At 47.8% G+C, this 14,448-nt stretch overlaps 1 long non-coding RNA gene across 2 annotated transcripts in view; it reads right to left on the reverse strand.

The window, feature by feature from the left end:
• Window positions 1-3,011: 3,011 nt before the first annotated feature.
• LOC129059866 (uncharacterized) overlaps window positions 3,012-14,448 on the reverse strand; it is a 105,684-nt gene continuing 94,247 nt past the window's right edge. The window contains exon 5 of one of the 2 annotated variants that reach the window (XR_010140560.1): window positions 3,012-5,371. This is a non-coding gene — a long non-coding RNA (uncharacterized LOC129059866). Of the gene's footprint in view, window positions 5,372-10,492; window positions 10,559-14,448 lie in introns of those variants that run through there. The other variant, XR_008525954.2, reaches the window with a different exon arrangement.

Below are 14,448 nucleotides of genomic sequence, written 5' to 3' on the forward strand. Positions count from 1 at the left end.
TCATCTTCAGCAGCATCAGTGGCCCTCACAGCAGCTCTCCCTCCTCTGTATTCCTACTTAGTGGCAGCTGTGGCCTGCAGCACCCAAAAACAGTGAGGTAGAGGGAACGGCAAGCATCCTTTACCCTGTGCCCCATCAATGGCACTGTCATCCCCTCTGTAGGCTCTGTGCCATGTGTCAGGTAGTATCCAGGGCTTGTGAGACATCACTCCAAGTTTCCAACCAGGTATTCTCTTGATTCCAGTGGATGTGATGACATTGTGCTCTCTCAGGGCTTAGGCTGTGCCAGAGGAGGGATGAACATTCCTTGCTGAATGAGATCCGTCTAGTTGCTCCACCCAGGGCCTCTGGCCTGTCCTTTCTATGGTGATGGAGTGTAGAAGGCAGGCATGGAGTTAACACAGAAAGAGTTAACTTTCTGTGTTAGGCAGGCATGGAGTTAACCCTCTGAAAACACAGGATGCCAGTCTAAAGAGTGAAGAGAAAATGTGGTTGGAAGATGTGTTCTTCTACCTTTACATCATAAATTTCAGAACAGTGCATTTCATGACCAGAGGATGAATTACTGTTCACATTTTTCTGCATGCTCTGGGTAAGATTTGCAATTGTGATCATTGCTAATGGAAGCACAGTAAGAGCTTTCAGAGGGTCAGTGGAAGCCAGTATGCAAGACATATGCTGGACAAGGCAGCCTCTTGAGTGATGATGTAACTACCATTAAACACATGGTATCAGGGAACTACAGAGGTATGATCTGTGTTGCTTCAATACAAAAAAGTGAAGAAGAGCCATGGCACTGCCAGTAATAATGATGTTCCATGAGAGATATACAAGTAGCGAGAACTTTTGCCACTAAGAAGAAACTTCACACTGAAAGGACAATAAATATGTAAATGCATCTTGTCTACCTATAACTCTAAATCAATTGATCAGTCTATATATCACCATGCCTCATGAATTTTGTCATAAATTGTTTATGCAGAGGATTCACAAAAATAGAGAGACAGAGAGATAATCTGCCCTGGATTAATCAATGACATTTACCAAGCTCTAACAAGAACAAGAATTGTGCTAGATACCATGGATACAATAAAGAACAATGCACAAATGCACTAAATGTAACTCACTGTCTAAACTGGTAGCAATGCATATAGACAGACGCAGGGTGACCTGAGCAGGGACATAGGAAGGGGTGATGGAATGAACACCCAGCAATGGTTCCGTACTGATGTTCCCAGTTGAAGTCATCAAAAAGGTGACCACTCCACAGGAACTCCATTTGAGGGCCTTGTTCAATGGGACTTTTCAGCCATCCTCCCAATCCAAGTATTTTCTTCTCCTATTAAACTTGTCTTTGATTAGCTCTCCATTGCTCAGAGATTCTGTGAGATACCTATGGAAAGATGGAAGTGACACTTACGTCTGCCTATCCCAACAGCCTAGTCAGAAATCACCAAAATGAGGCAAGAGAAAAGGGTTTTTAGTCAACCTTTTTCCTGTGTGCCTGTTCTAGTTGAAGAATCTGGGTTTAATAAACCTAGAATTCTTTATAAAAGAATTCTTGCCGGGCCAGGCGTGGTGGCTTACGCCTGTAATCCCAGCACTTTGGGAGGCCAAGGCAGGTGTATCATGAGGTCAAGAGTTTGAGACTAGCCTGACCAACATGGTGAAACCCGGTCTCTGCTAAAAATACAAAAATCAGCTGGACATGGAGGCACATGCTTGTAATCCCACTCAGGAGGCTGAGGCAGGAGAATCACTTGAACCCGGGAGGCGGAGGTTGCAGTGGGCCGAGATCACACCATTGCACTCCAGCATGGGCGACAGAGTGAGACTTTGTCTGAAAAAAATAAAAATAAAAAAATAAAGAATTCTTGCAACCACACCTCACAGATCACAGTTCCAGTACTGCTGTAGAAGAAGGTCTTTCTGAAGAAGGTACAAAGGGGAAAGATAAAGGTGCTGGGTTTTATTTCTGGTCCTGGTCAGAATCAACTCAGTCTTTACCAACAGGGATTGTCCCATCTGTCATCCTTGGTTACACAACCCCCATCAGGCAGAATGGGGGAAGGACTGAGCTCTGGGCCTGGTGAGCACCACTGAGAGCCCCACTGCTACTTCAGGAATCGCCTATCAGGCTGGTGGGTGGGGTAGGAGTAAAAATAATCAGCACCAGTTTTGGGTCCCAGTCTAGAAGTGTCATTTGACTAGACCCCCGCCGCCTCCATAGCTCTTGAGAGTCTTTTCTGAGGACCTTTACTGCAGTCTATGCAAAAAAAAACCACTCATAGTCCTCAGTAACTTCCAATCCTCCAAAGCCATACAGTGTGGTCACTTTACTCATCCTCTAGGCTTTCTTTAGTTATTCATGCAGATAGGCCTGGCCTTGGGTGTCTGTAGCGAGGCCACAAGGCCTTGGATCAGAACAGCAACGTCAGGGAAAACAAAATCCAAGGGGCTGCCCAGTCCAAAGGCAAACAGGGAGTCTAGTCCTCATCTTGTAACCACAATCTCTACCTTGCGATGCTGCAGGGGCACCTCTTCTGCCTTTCACCTGGGCTCCTGGCAAAGGCCTTGCAAAGCATTATTCAGGGCACTGTGTGAGGCCAGAGAAGGAATTGAGGAAGACCAGACCCATACACAGAGATGAAGAGTGTGGAGTGACAGGAAGGCGGGGCTTGAGCTGGTGGCAAAACGGGAAAAGTTCCCTTATCCCCCTGGCAGGGCTTGCGATGGAGGTGTGGCTGGCTTCTTCTGTGCCCCGCTGCTCAAACCTGTAGGGGGAGCATGCAGATGGGCAGGCGGTGGGGGCTCCAACCCCACAGCAATGTCTAAGGGTGAATGTTTACAGCTCCTGAGGTCCCAATGGGCCTGTGTCACAGGGTGCTCTTTCAGTTGAGCCATCCCTAGTCAGCTCAGTTAGACCTCCTGCCTTATTCCAAGGACAGAGGCTTTCTGTATCCTGAGGTTTCTTGCCTCTGTGCACCAAAAGAATCAGATCACACATGGGCTTGGAGAATAAGTGCAAGGTTTTATTGAGTGGAAGTAGCTCTCAGAAGATGCGGGAGCCAGAAGGGAGATGGAGTGGGGAGGTGGTTTTCCCCCCTGAAGTCGGACCGCTCAGTGGCCAGGCTGTCCTCTAGCTGCACCGAGTGGTTCTGCCTGTCGATGGCCTGCCGTGGGCCGCTATCAGTCTGCTCTTACACCGGTGTGTTCCTCTTGACGTCCAGAGGCTTGTGTGCGTGCCTGCTAGGCTCTTAGGTTTTTTACAGGCACAGGATGAGGGTGTGGTAAGCCAAGGTAGTCTTGGGAAATGCAACATCTAGACACGAAAACAAAAATGCCTGTCCTCACCTAGGTCTGTGGGCACAGGCCCCGGGGTGGAGCCCTAGCCAGGGACCACACCCTTCCCTTCCCAGCACTTCCCCGCCCCCATTCTGTATCAGTAGCTTGAGGGAGTTACTTCTCAGGGAGATGTTTTGGTTTTTAGGGAGAAGACAAAATCTCCAATTTGAAAAACAAGTCCTTTGGTGAGGGAAACACTGGACACAGAGGGCGGGCTGGAAGGGCAGGGTGCTGGGAAGATAGCAAGGAGGAGTCCAGACCCACCGGGGAAGCAGCCTGGGAAGATATTTTCTGAGACGAGGAAAGACTGGGAAACGGAGAAATTTTTAGGGTGGAGGGTGGGAAACAGAGCAGATGGCCTTAATCTTCTGAGTGAAAAAGGAGGCAGTGCCAAGCCTGGCTGGGGTGACAATGGGAGTCTGGGCTGAGGGATGGCGAGGACATCCTCTGCTGGTTGCTGAAGGTCTAGGATGGGCACTGAGGCGAGCCTCGGCGGTGCTCCCCGGGCTTGCCTCTCAGGAGGGGCCCTGCAGGAAGTGTCCAGATGCAGAGCCCCAACCCCTCCCCCAGACTTGGATTCAGTAGCACTGGGATGGGGTCCAAAATCTGTATCATTAGGACACTCTCAGAATATACTTATCAGGCAAAGCCTGGAGAAATAGTGAGCAAAAACTGTTAGCCCCAGGGAGAGCCCACTGGAGGCTGGAAACGGGAAGTATTGGGGAATCACTTAGTATCCTTTATCAGACTCTGCTGCCCAGAACCCTGGGGGAGAAAGCTGATGGGGGAGGAGTGTGTAGCCACATGGGATCTACCCAAGAGGGGAAGGTATCTCCAGGAGGGTAGAGTCCATCCAGGAAGGTGAGGTCTAGTTGGGGGGATGGGGTCTACCCAGAGGGGTGAGGTCTGGCTGGGGAGGATGGGGTCAGTCCAGGAGGGCAAAGTCTAGCTGGGAGGATGGGGTCTATCCAGAGGATCAGGTCTAGCTGGGGAGAAGGGGTCTATCCAGGAGAGTTCTGGTTGGGGAGATGCACCTACCCAAGAGGGTGAGGTCCAGCTCGGGGGATGGGATCTGTCCAGGAGGATGAAGTCTAGCTGGGGGGATGGGGTCTACTCAGGAGAGTGAGTTCTGGTTGGGGAGATGGGTCTACCCAGAGGGTGAGGTCTAGCTAGGGGGAAGAGGGTCTGTCCAGGACGGTAAGGTCTCTCCATAGGGTGCTTTGGGAGGTCTGGGGCTTGGGGTTCCTGTGATCACAGCCTAAATATGTGACTTGGACCCACACTTGGCAGAGACCAAGGTGAAAACAAGACAGGACTGATGGACTCTGAGGAGAGAGAGTAGTCTGAGGAAAGAGTGGCGGGAGCAGGGTCAAGAGCGAGAGGCCAGAGTGCAAGGAAGTGGGAAGGGTCTGAGGAGATGGGATCCCAGAGTGGGACCTGGGGAGCTGGACTGCTGGTAATGCTTCTCACGCTGGAGAGGCCAATCCTAGGGCTTGGTTAGACTAAATGCATTTAACTGGGGCAGCAGTTTTACACATATATTTAAGGAGGAGATGATTTTATCATAAACACATTCCATTGATTCATGTGAAATCATTAAAAAATTAAGGTCGAGGTTTTTCTCCTGGCTGCTTTAGGCTACATGCCCAGGACTCCTGTCCCTCCGTGGTGAGGGGATTCGGGTGGAAGAGTTTGAGAAGCTCTGCTGTGGATTCCTCTTTTTAAATAAAGGGGGACGCTCCAAGCCTGGCATTGAAAGGCACACCTCTCAGTGGAAGCAGGTGGCCAGGCTTTGATCCCTTAAGGATTGGAACCTTATGAAATTGCCAACATTGGACCATGTTTGACTTGTGTAAATAGCTTCTTCCTGTGATTCAATCTAAATTTTAGACTCCAGGCCTCATCGCTGCCTCCACCATGTGGCCTCAAGGGGGCGCCGCTCCGCCTCCTAAATCCCCAAGGACAAAGCCCACTTTCTTGGCTTCTGGAAGCAGCGCGAGGGAAGTCACTGGTGGAATAAAGACTGCTGTATTTAAAACGCAAGCATAGAGAGGAACGTGAATTAGAACAGTTCCTTGTCCCCTAAAATATGGTCCCCAGACCAGCAGCATCAGCACCCCCTGGGAGCTTGTAGAATTCCTGGACACTAACCGAGATCTGCTGAACCAGAATCCAGTTTAGCAGGACTGCCCAGGCTCTCCTATGTATGTGCGCATAGCAGAAGCACCAGTCTAGCCAGCAAGAGTCCGCTTATTTGTCACCTGCCTTTCCAGCCCCAGCAATCTGGGCCCTATCACTTCCCCTGGGGACACATTATTAGACCTTCCATTCTTCAAAATCAACGTAAGGTCTGGCTCCCACAGGAACATGTTCCTGTCTAAAGAGCCGCCTCTTCTTTCAGAAAGTATATTCGTTATCTTTGCTGTGTAATAAACGACCCTAAAACAGAGGTTTAAAACAGTAAACATTTATTTTTGCCATATGCTTTTGGTTAGAAGCAAGTCACTAATCCAGCCCAGGCTTCAAGGGAAAGGGATCACACGCAGGGCCTGAATACCAGGAAGCAGGGATCACTGGGGATCATATTCCAGGCAGCCTACTGCGGGGAATAATCTCCAATCTAAGGGGCAGGCTTCAACAGGGCAGCCACATCAGAATACAAGAAAACCTCCAGAGTCATGTGGTAAGGACGACATGCATTCAGCAACAGGATGCTTGAATAAGCCTTTCAACTGTGGCTTGCAGAATGGCCACATTAGTATCACTTAGGAAACATTTTCAAAAACTATCAATGCCCAAGCACTACGCAAGACCAATTAGATCACAATCTTCAGGCATGGGTTTTTTTAATTCCCCAGATAATTCTGTTGCACAACTGAGGTTAAGAACCATGGCTTCAGGCCAGGTGCGGTGGCTCACACCTTTAATCCCAGCACTTTGGGAGGCCGAGGCAGGCAGATCACCTGAGGTAAGGAGTTTGAGACCAGCCTGGCCAGCATGGTGAAACCCCATCTCTACTAAAAATGCCAACAAATTTAGCTGGGCATGGTGGCGCGCCTATAATCCCAGCTACTTGGGAGGCTGAGGCAAGAGAATCACTTGAACCCGTGAGGCAGAGCTTGCAGTGAGCCAAGGCTGTGCCACTGCACTCCAGTCTGGGCAGCAGGGTAAGACTGTCTCAAAAACAAAAACAAGAACACAGAACTATGGCTTCATATGAAAATTTTCAAATGCTACAATGCTACAGCGAAGTAGTGGTAAAGATTCCTAGTGCAAAAGATGTGAGGCTCAGCAGCTTGGACTTCTGCTGGGGAATCTGTGGATTGGAAAAGTGGGCCTTAAAGAGCGTTGGGACCATCTTGGAGGTGCGCCAATAAGGCTGACAAAAGATTTGTGCTTTTTTATGATTGCCTATCTTAGCAAAAGTCCCATCAAGTCATGATGCTGGAAAATACATCCAAGAGTTACAAATACAGAAAGGAAAAAAGAAAAGGTGGTGGGAGGAAGAAGGAAGGAAGGAAACCTATATATAAAAGCCAATCTGAAAAGGCTTCATGATGTATGATTTCAACTACATGACATTCCAAAAAAGGCAAAGCTATCGAGGCAGTAAAAAGGTCAGTTGTTGCCAGGAGTTTAGAGTGAAGGAAGGGACAAATAGGTGGAGCACAGAGGATTTTTAGGCAGTGAGACTACTGTGTGATCTTGCAGTGGTGGATAATGTCATTATACAGTTGTTCAAGCCCATGGAATGTACACCACCAAGAGTGAAACCTAATGTGAACTATGGACTTTGGGTGATGATGATGCGTCAGTACAGGTTTGTTGATTATAACAACAAAGGTACCATTTGAGTGGGGACATTGCTAATGGGAGAGGCTGTCCATGCACGGGAGCAGGAGGCATATGACATATGCCAAGTTTCCTCCAAATTTCGCTGTGAACCTAAAAGTGTTCTTAAAAAATAGTCTTTAAGAGACAGGGGCTTGCTCTGTTGCCCAGGCTAGAGTTCAGTAGCACAATCATAGCTCACTGTGGCCTCAACCTTCCGGGTTCAAGTGATCCTCCTGCCTTTGCCTCCAGAGTAGCTAGGACTACAGGCACACGCCACCATGCCTGGCTAATTTAAAATTTTTTGTACAGACAGGGTCTCACCACGTTGCCCAGGCTGGTCAAACTCAAAAGCAATCCTCCAACCTTGGCCTCCCAAAGTGCTGGGATTACAGGTATGAGCCACTATGCTTGGCCTTTATTTTAAATAAAATCTTTTAAAAAGAGACAAAAAGAAACCTATCTATTGTTAAAACTTGTCCTCAACTCCAGCTGATGACTCCAAAGAAATGGAAACAAAATGAAGACGACTCAACTAATAAAAGTGCCTCAATCTTCTACTCTCCAGTCTGTAGAGACACAGGTGAGAACTGGAGAGGCCTTGGAGGTCACCTCACCAATGCCTTTGTTTTGTGGTTGAGGAAATCAAGACATGACGTCACTGGGAGGTAATGGCCTTGGCTGGGATTAGAACTCCCATCTTCAAACCTGAGCCCAGGGCTCTACCTGAAGACTTTCCACATACAGAGCACGTCTGTCGATGGGGCAGGTTGGACTCTTTCCTGCACACCAGTGCGTGAGAATGAGGCATACTGAAGAGTTAGTCAAGGGAGAGAACATGCACCCTCTTACGGGAACACCATGGCCTTTCACATAAATGTTTCACTGAGGGCTGGTTCACAGGAGGTTGGTGGTACATGACCAGCACTGCAACAGTTAATTTACTCCGTCTCATGGGAACAGTGTGCTGAGTCTAACATGCTCCCAGCTTGAGCTGCACCCCACTTTGTAAACAGCCCCTGATGGTAGCAGCTTTACCCACAACAATAAAACGGCTCCATCTTCCGGCAAGTCCAACCTTTACCTCTCCTCCCTACCCCTCGCCTGCCTGATTTTAGACACTGTTCTCATTCCCAGGGACCGGGTTGCTCCCAACTCGTTGCCATAGCCACAGGCCTCACCCAAAGCATACCAACGCTGTAGTGCTCACAGATCTTGGCAGACATCCAGGCAGATGCAGAGCAGTTGGGGTGAATAACGTTCTCTGAAAGCTGGGCCAAGACTGTTTGGTTGCACTCTCTCCGCTGTCGGCTTGAGTCTTACAGAGCTGTCCATTTGGCTGCCTGGCTGTGAATGAACCATGGTTGTTAATTTCTTTCCCCTGCACCAGCTTCTTGGGAACCTGTAACCCAAAATTTAAACAAAGAGCTAAATCAGGCTGTTCCCAGAGCTCCGGACCCTGGCTGTTTACCAAACACTGAAAACGTTACCAGTTGCCACTAGTCCCAAATCTCTAATCTCTTCTAAAAGTCGTGAGGAATGTTGTCCCGAGAGGTCCAGGCCTGGCCCATCTATGATGCTCTTGGGTGTCCATTTCAACATCCCAGTCCTGTGAGTTGAAATATCTTTTCCAGAGAAAGAAATGAAAGACGGGGGGTGGGGGGTGGGGTGAAGGAGCACATGGCAAGAGAAGAGATGGAATCCCTTCAAAAACAAACGAAGAGGAGCCGTCCGTGTGCAGTGTGTTCATCCTTGGATGATTTATGTTGGCCCAGTGCTCCAGTTCATGGCAATTACAAAAAATGAGGGAGTGTCAGAAGGAATCTTCCATGAATACCAACAGTACCAGCCAACATCTGTCCCTTGGGGTGGGCAATCTGTTCCAGTCTGTTCAGAATTCTACTTAGAATTCTCAAATGGGACAGTGAACACAGAAGCACTCTGTAGGTTAGAAAACAGTGCATACTGGTAGAATGTTGTCTTCATCAGGCATTCCCTTCCCTCCTATGTTGGTGCTCATGAAGTGATTAAGTCCCTCGGCCTCTGCCCCCAGGGTATGTGCCCACATTGCCATAGGACCTACCTGGTAGGGAGAGGGCTCACAGACCTTTTCCCACATGAGAAGGGATTGGGATGCGGGTGGGCAGGGGCCACTTCTGCTGATGAGAACACAGCAGTTCCAATCTCCCTGGAACTGGCCCCCAAGCCCCCTCTCTCCAGTTGCATTTTTGCGTTGATCTCCTGCCCAGAAATACTTCGCCCGCAGTTGCCACGTCTTTGCTAAGGAGTTGCTTTAAAAAAGAATATAATATTTAGATTTAGCTGCCTGGAAGAGGAAGGTGTTTCATTCTTCTTTAAAGGTAGTCTGGAAAATTTCCACTTTAGTGGGAGAGAATATACTCTTCAATTAATAACAAAAATGAAGCAGGGTGCAGTGGCTCACACCTGTAGTTCCAGCACTTTGGGAGGCTGAGGTGGGAAGACTGCTTGAGCCCAGGACAAGACCAGCCTAGGCATCATAAGGAGACCTCATCTCTACAAAAACAACCTTGAATTTTTAAAATAAATAAAACCATCACTACCACTAACTTAACACACTCTAAGAGCAAGGGAGAAAAAATCCTGGGTACTAATGCTGAAAATGCATATATTCCAAGGAATGGTAGCCATCATATTCCCAGTATGAAACAGCATGATTCAACCAGATCCTACACAGCTTGCCTCAAAACCCTGGCAAGACTTGCCACAAATCCTGAAGTTCCCTTCATGTTGTCTTTCCATAATTCCTTCCCCTCCCAGCACCCACATCAGTCTGATTTCTAATATTTAAACTACCAGAAGCTGGGCAGAGCCCATCCAGGAAGAATTCTAAAATGTGATTAACAAATACAGCCTGAAATGGCTTCAGAAGTTGCTGACACTCTATTGAGACAGTGTCTTTTGAAAGACAAGGACAGTTGAAAACTTCTTGCACCACTGAAGGCTGGCGCCCTCCTGCACGTTAACAGTTTCTCTCTCCACCACACAGTTTGCTATCTCTCCATCACTGGCATTCATACAGCCTCACCCATCTCCCCGAGGGACAGCTGCTCCCAGACCCACCCTGCAGCTGAGCGGCAAGATGAGCAGAATTTTCCCTGTGAGCAGGAGACAAGGCTAAAGTTGCGTGTGTGTCAATTGTGAGAGCCCAAATCAGGAGACAGATTAGGACTCTAAGGGAGCTCCACTTACTGAAGACCATCTCCCCAGGAGAACAGGCACTGAGGGCTGCCCATCCCCGCCATGCCCTTTTCCAAACAGATAAAGGGAAACTCACATTTCTGTTTTTAAACTGAGTTTCGAGTCTTTGGAAAGCTCCTACGGAGCTGACACCCGCTGACTTCTGGAGACATTAAAAAAAAAATTAAAAGCATTATTAGGATGTGATGTGGCACAGCAGGTTTGGAGTTCAAACGGTGTCAGTTCAGATGTGGCTCCGCCACTGATGAGCCAGCTGCATAACCCTGAGAGCCTTCATCAGCTCTGGAGCATGTGATAACTTCCCCTGCAGGCTTGTGAGGCTTAAAGAGTACCCATGACAGGCAGGGCAGCATCTGCTATGCAGGAGGTGCTCCACACACCTGCTCTGAATGAGTGAATGTATTTTCCATGCCTATGCCACAGTAGTCACTCAGTAAGTGTACATTTTGTCCTTTTCCCAGATGAGCAGCCACCAGAGTTGGTTTCTGTAGTTCAATCTCTCAATCAAGCTAAAAACACAGCTTCTTAGAGGGACCAGGCCATCTCTGCAAGGTATCGAGAGGGCATCTGCAGAGTTTCCATCCCGGCTCCTGTCACTAGCTATGTGTGCAGCTCTGCATGCAGTCATCTAGTCCCTCTTCCCTCATTCCAAGCCTCATTTTCTCATAGTGAAAATGAAAGAACTGGACTAGATTCATAGCTGTCAACCATGCTCTATCATCCAAGCCCTTTGTTTATAAGAAATCTGATACAACCCCCCGTATTAAATAAAATATTTCAAGAAAAAGGGCCTAGGCCTAAGTCAGCTCAGCTCTCCAGCCCACCTGCTCTTAGAGGCTGAACAAGAAGGCACACCCTGACTGCCACACAGGAGCCCTTAGGGTTCCTTGGAGCACAGAGAACCATAAGACCAGGTTGCCTTTAAATCTCCTTCCAGACCCGACACTCCACGATTCTAAGTGTTTACAGAGTAACTGCAGCACATTATTGAACCTGACCAAATTAACTCAAGCCTGATGTGTAACACATATCAAAGAATACAGCCAGGGTCTCTCCTTCGTCCCCAGATCCTCAGCCCTGCTGCCTGGGTAAGAGTTACTCAGCAGGAAGTCCTTTTTGACTGGTTTCAGCTTGAAACCCTACAGCATCAGGGACAAGGGGAAGTAATATAAAAAAATACCTGCAATCTTATCCTGAAGAGTGTCCTGTGAACATAAAGCAATTAAAGGAGGCTGTAGAAATAAGACCTGCAATAAATTAGTATGAACAATAGGTGTGGGAAGTGGGGAAAGGGCATCGGGCAGGAAACGCCTAATCCCAGGTTGGCATGACCTTGGGCAAGGTGCCAGTGTCTCGATGACCTTTGATGGTAGGGCTGAACCAGGTCACCTCTGAGAATTATCTAACCATAAACTTCTGTGACTAATTATTGCATGGCCAGGCATGGTGGCTCATGCCTGTAATCCCAACACTTTGGGAGGCTGAGGCAGGCAGATCACCTGAGGTCAAGAGTTCCAGACCAGCCTGGCCAACGTGGTGAAACCCCTTCTCCACTGAAAATACAAAAATTAGCCGGGCACCTTAGTGTGTGCCTGTAATCCCAGCTACTCGGGAGGCTGAGACAGGAAAATTGCTTGAACCTAGAAGGCAAAGGTTGTAGTGAGCCGAGATCATGCCACTGCACTTCAGTCTGTGCGACAGAGTAAGATTGTCTCAAAAAAAAAAAAAAAAAAAAAAAAAAACACACACACTTATAAGTACTTCAGAATGTTGATAATGTTGTCAAACTGTCAGAATTGGCATTTTCCAGCTACTTAAGTTTTACTCCTAGATATTCCTCAACTGTAACATCAGTCCCCATCTTAGGCCATTGGCAGGGAGTGAGCTGACTGCTCCCCAGGGTCTCAGGTAAGGAACAGATAATGGTTTTGTTTGTAAGCTCAGCATGAGCACTATCTCCCAGAGGCCTCTGTACTATGATTACAGCCACCTTGGCATAAATGAGCACTTATCAAATCCATGAGAGGCAAACAGACATCTGCAGGCTGGCAGAACCGTCTGCAAGGATTTGCTTGACACAGATCTCTGGCTGGGCTCATGGTATCAGAGGTCCCCAGGTTTATTAATTGTTTTTAACGATCATTTTTTTCACCACCTAAACAGAAGGACCCTGTAGTTGAAAGCAAGAGGAACCAACACAGAGAGGCAGTGAGAATCAAATGGCTCAGTTAAGCCTGGGTGTGACTGGGCTAACGCTTTTTCAGGTCACAAGTCACTCTTACAAGGTAATCCATTTGCCTAAAGAGGCACGCAGCATCTTGAAGGAAGGGAACCATTGGGGCTAGGTGATTGGGTGGAATGGCATTCCCTCTGGAATCTGATCGCAGAGCCTGATTTCCAGCTTGGTCGCCTGGTCTTTAGCTTTTGACTTCCAAAGTCTTATTAGAACTAGCTAGGTGGCCCCTAGATTTATGTATCCACTTTTGTCAAAAGCAGGCTACGGAGATGGAGCCTGGTAAGGAAAATAAAGGTAAAGTAGTATGGCATTCACTCATTATGGACAAGATGTCCTCTGGTGTACATCACAAAGCTTTCACCTGCAAGTAACAGACACTCAGCTCAAACCACCTTTAAAAACAAGGATATTCTAATCTCAGATAAGAAGTCCAGCAAGTTCCAAGGAGATTAAAACCAGTGGTTCAGCGTTATCAGGAACATAAATTCCTTCCAGCTCTTGGCTCTACCATCCTCAGAGCATTGGTTTTCGCCTTAGGCAGCTCATCTCATATTTCAAGACCCCTCAGCCCTCCTGGTTTCATATCCACATTGGCGGAGTCCACTTCATGGTGACCAACATGTCACGCTGCACAAGACCTTGTGCTTAGAGAAAGACCCACATTTGGCTTAGTGCTCTACCATCACCGTCTTAAACATCCTTAGTCTTATCTGCGAACTTGTGTTTTACGAATGAAGTCCTATGGGACAGTGGAGATGCATATGAGCAGAGGATATACACACAGTGTATGTGTTTTCCTTTCCTGCTGTCCTATGTGCAGGTCATATTGGGGATCCCCATGAGCACAAAATTCCAGGGACCCACGAAGCATGGGAGTCAGTGAGACAGACTCAAAGCCAGCACAGTAAGCACGTTAAGCCCACAACCAAGTACGTGGCAGCACTGACAGCCCCAAGAGGCCATGCTTTTTGTCCAAATCAGAACTTGCTCTGAACAGAGAAAGAAAACAATAGAGCTCTAAGAAAACACAGAAGATCAAGCAACCCTATTCTATTCTTTTGAACACGTGTTACTTCCTCGTATTAGACAACTACTTCCACTGAAAATGATGACACAGGTTGGGTATGGTGGCTCATGCTTGTAATCCCAGCACTTTGGAAGGCTAAGGTGGGCAGATCTCCTAAAGTCAGGAGTTCAAGACCAGCCTGGCCAACGTGGTGAAACCCTGTCTCTCCCAAAAAATACAAAAGTTAGCCGGGCATGGTGGTAACACGCTTGTAATCCCAGCTACTCAGGAGCTGAGGCAGGAGAATCACTTGAACTCGGGACGCGGAGGTCACAGTGAGCCAAGAAAAAAGAAAGAAAATGACACAGAAGGAAAGACATAAGTGGTTGGCTAATACACCTTAGTGAACTATTTCAGAAGAAAATTCAGCACAATTCCAGCCTATAACTCCAAAAGCCTCAATTTCTTGCCTTGTTCCTGTCCCTTGATTTTTGTCCTGTCTTTCATCGACAGAGCAGAAGGGCAACTGCCTCAGGTGTGTGCAGTCATTTATTGCCTGGAAATGTACATCCAGAACAGAATATCATCTTCCTGGCAGCCGTCCCATTCAGCCTCTGCATGGAGACCCTGTTTCTCTTCCTAAGCTGTCCCAAGACCTGAGCCTTCTTAGTTTGGTGATGCTTCACTATGGCATCAACTCTCCAACTTCTGCCCTCCAAGACCATAGTGATAAGAAAACAAAGATTAACTACCCCCGGGCTGGGAGGAGGATTCCTTTTTTCTCTATACA

The sequence above is a fragment of the Pongo abelii genome, chromosome 5, assembly GCF_028885655.2.
Source record: "Pongo abelii isolate AG06213 chromosome 5, NHGRI_mPonAbe1-v2.0_pri, whole genome shotgun sequence".
Classification (NCBI taxonomy): domain Eukaryota; kingdom Metazoa; phylum Chordata; class Mammalia; order Primates; family Hominidae; genus Pongo; species Pongo abelii.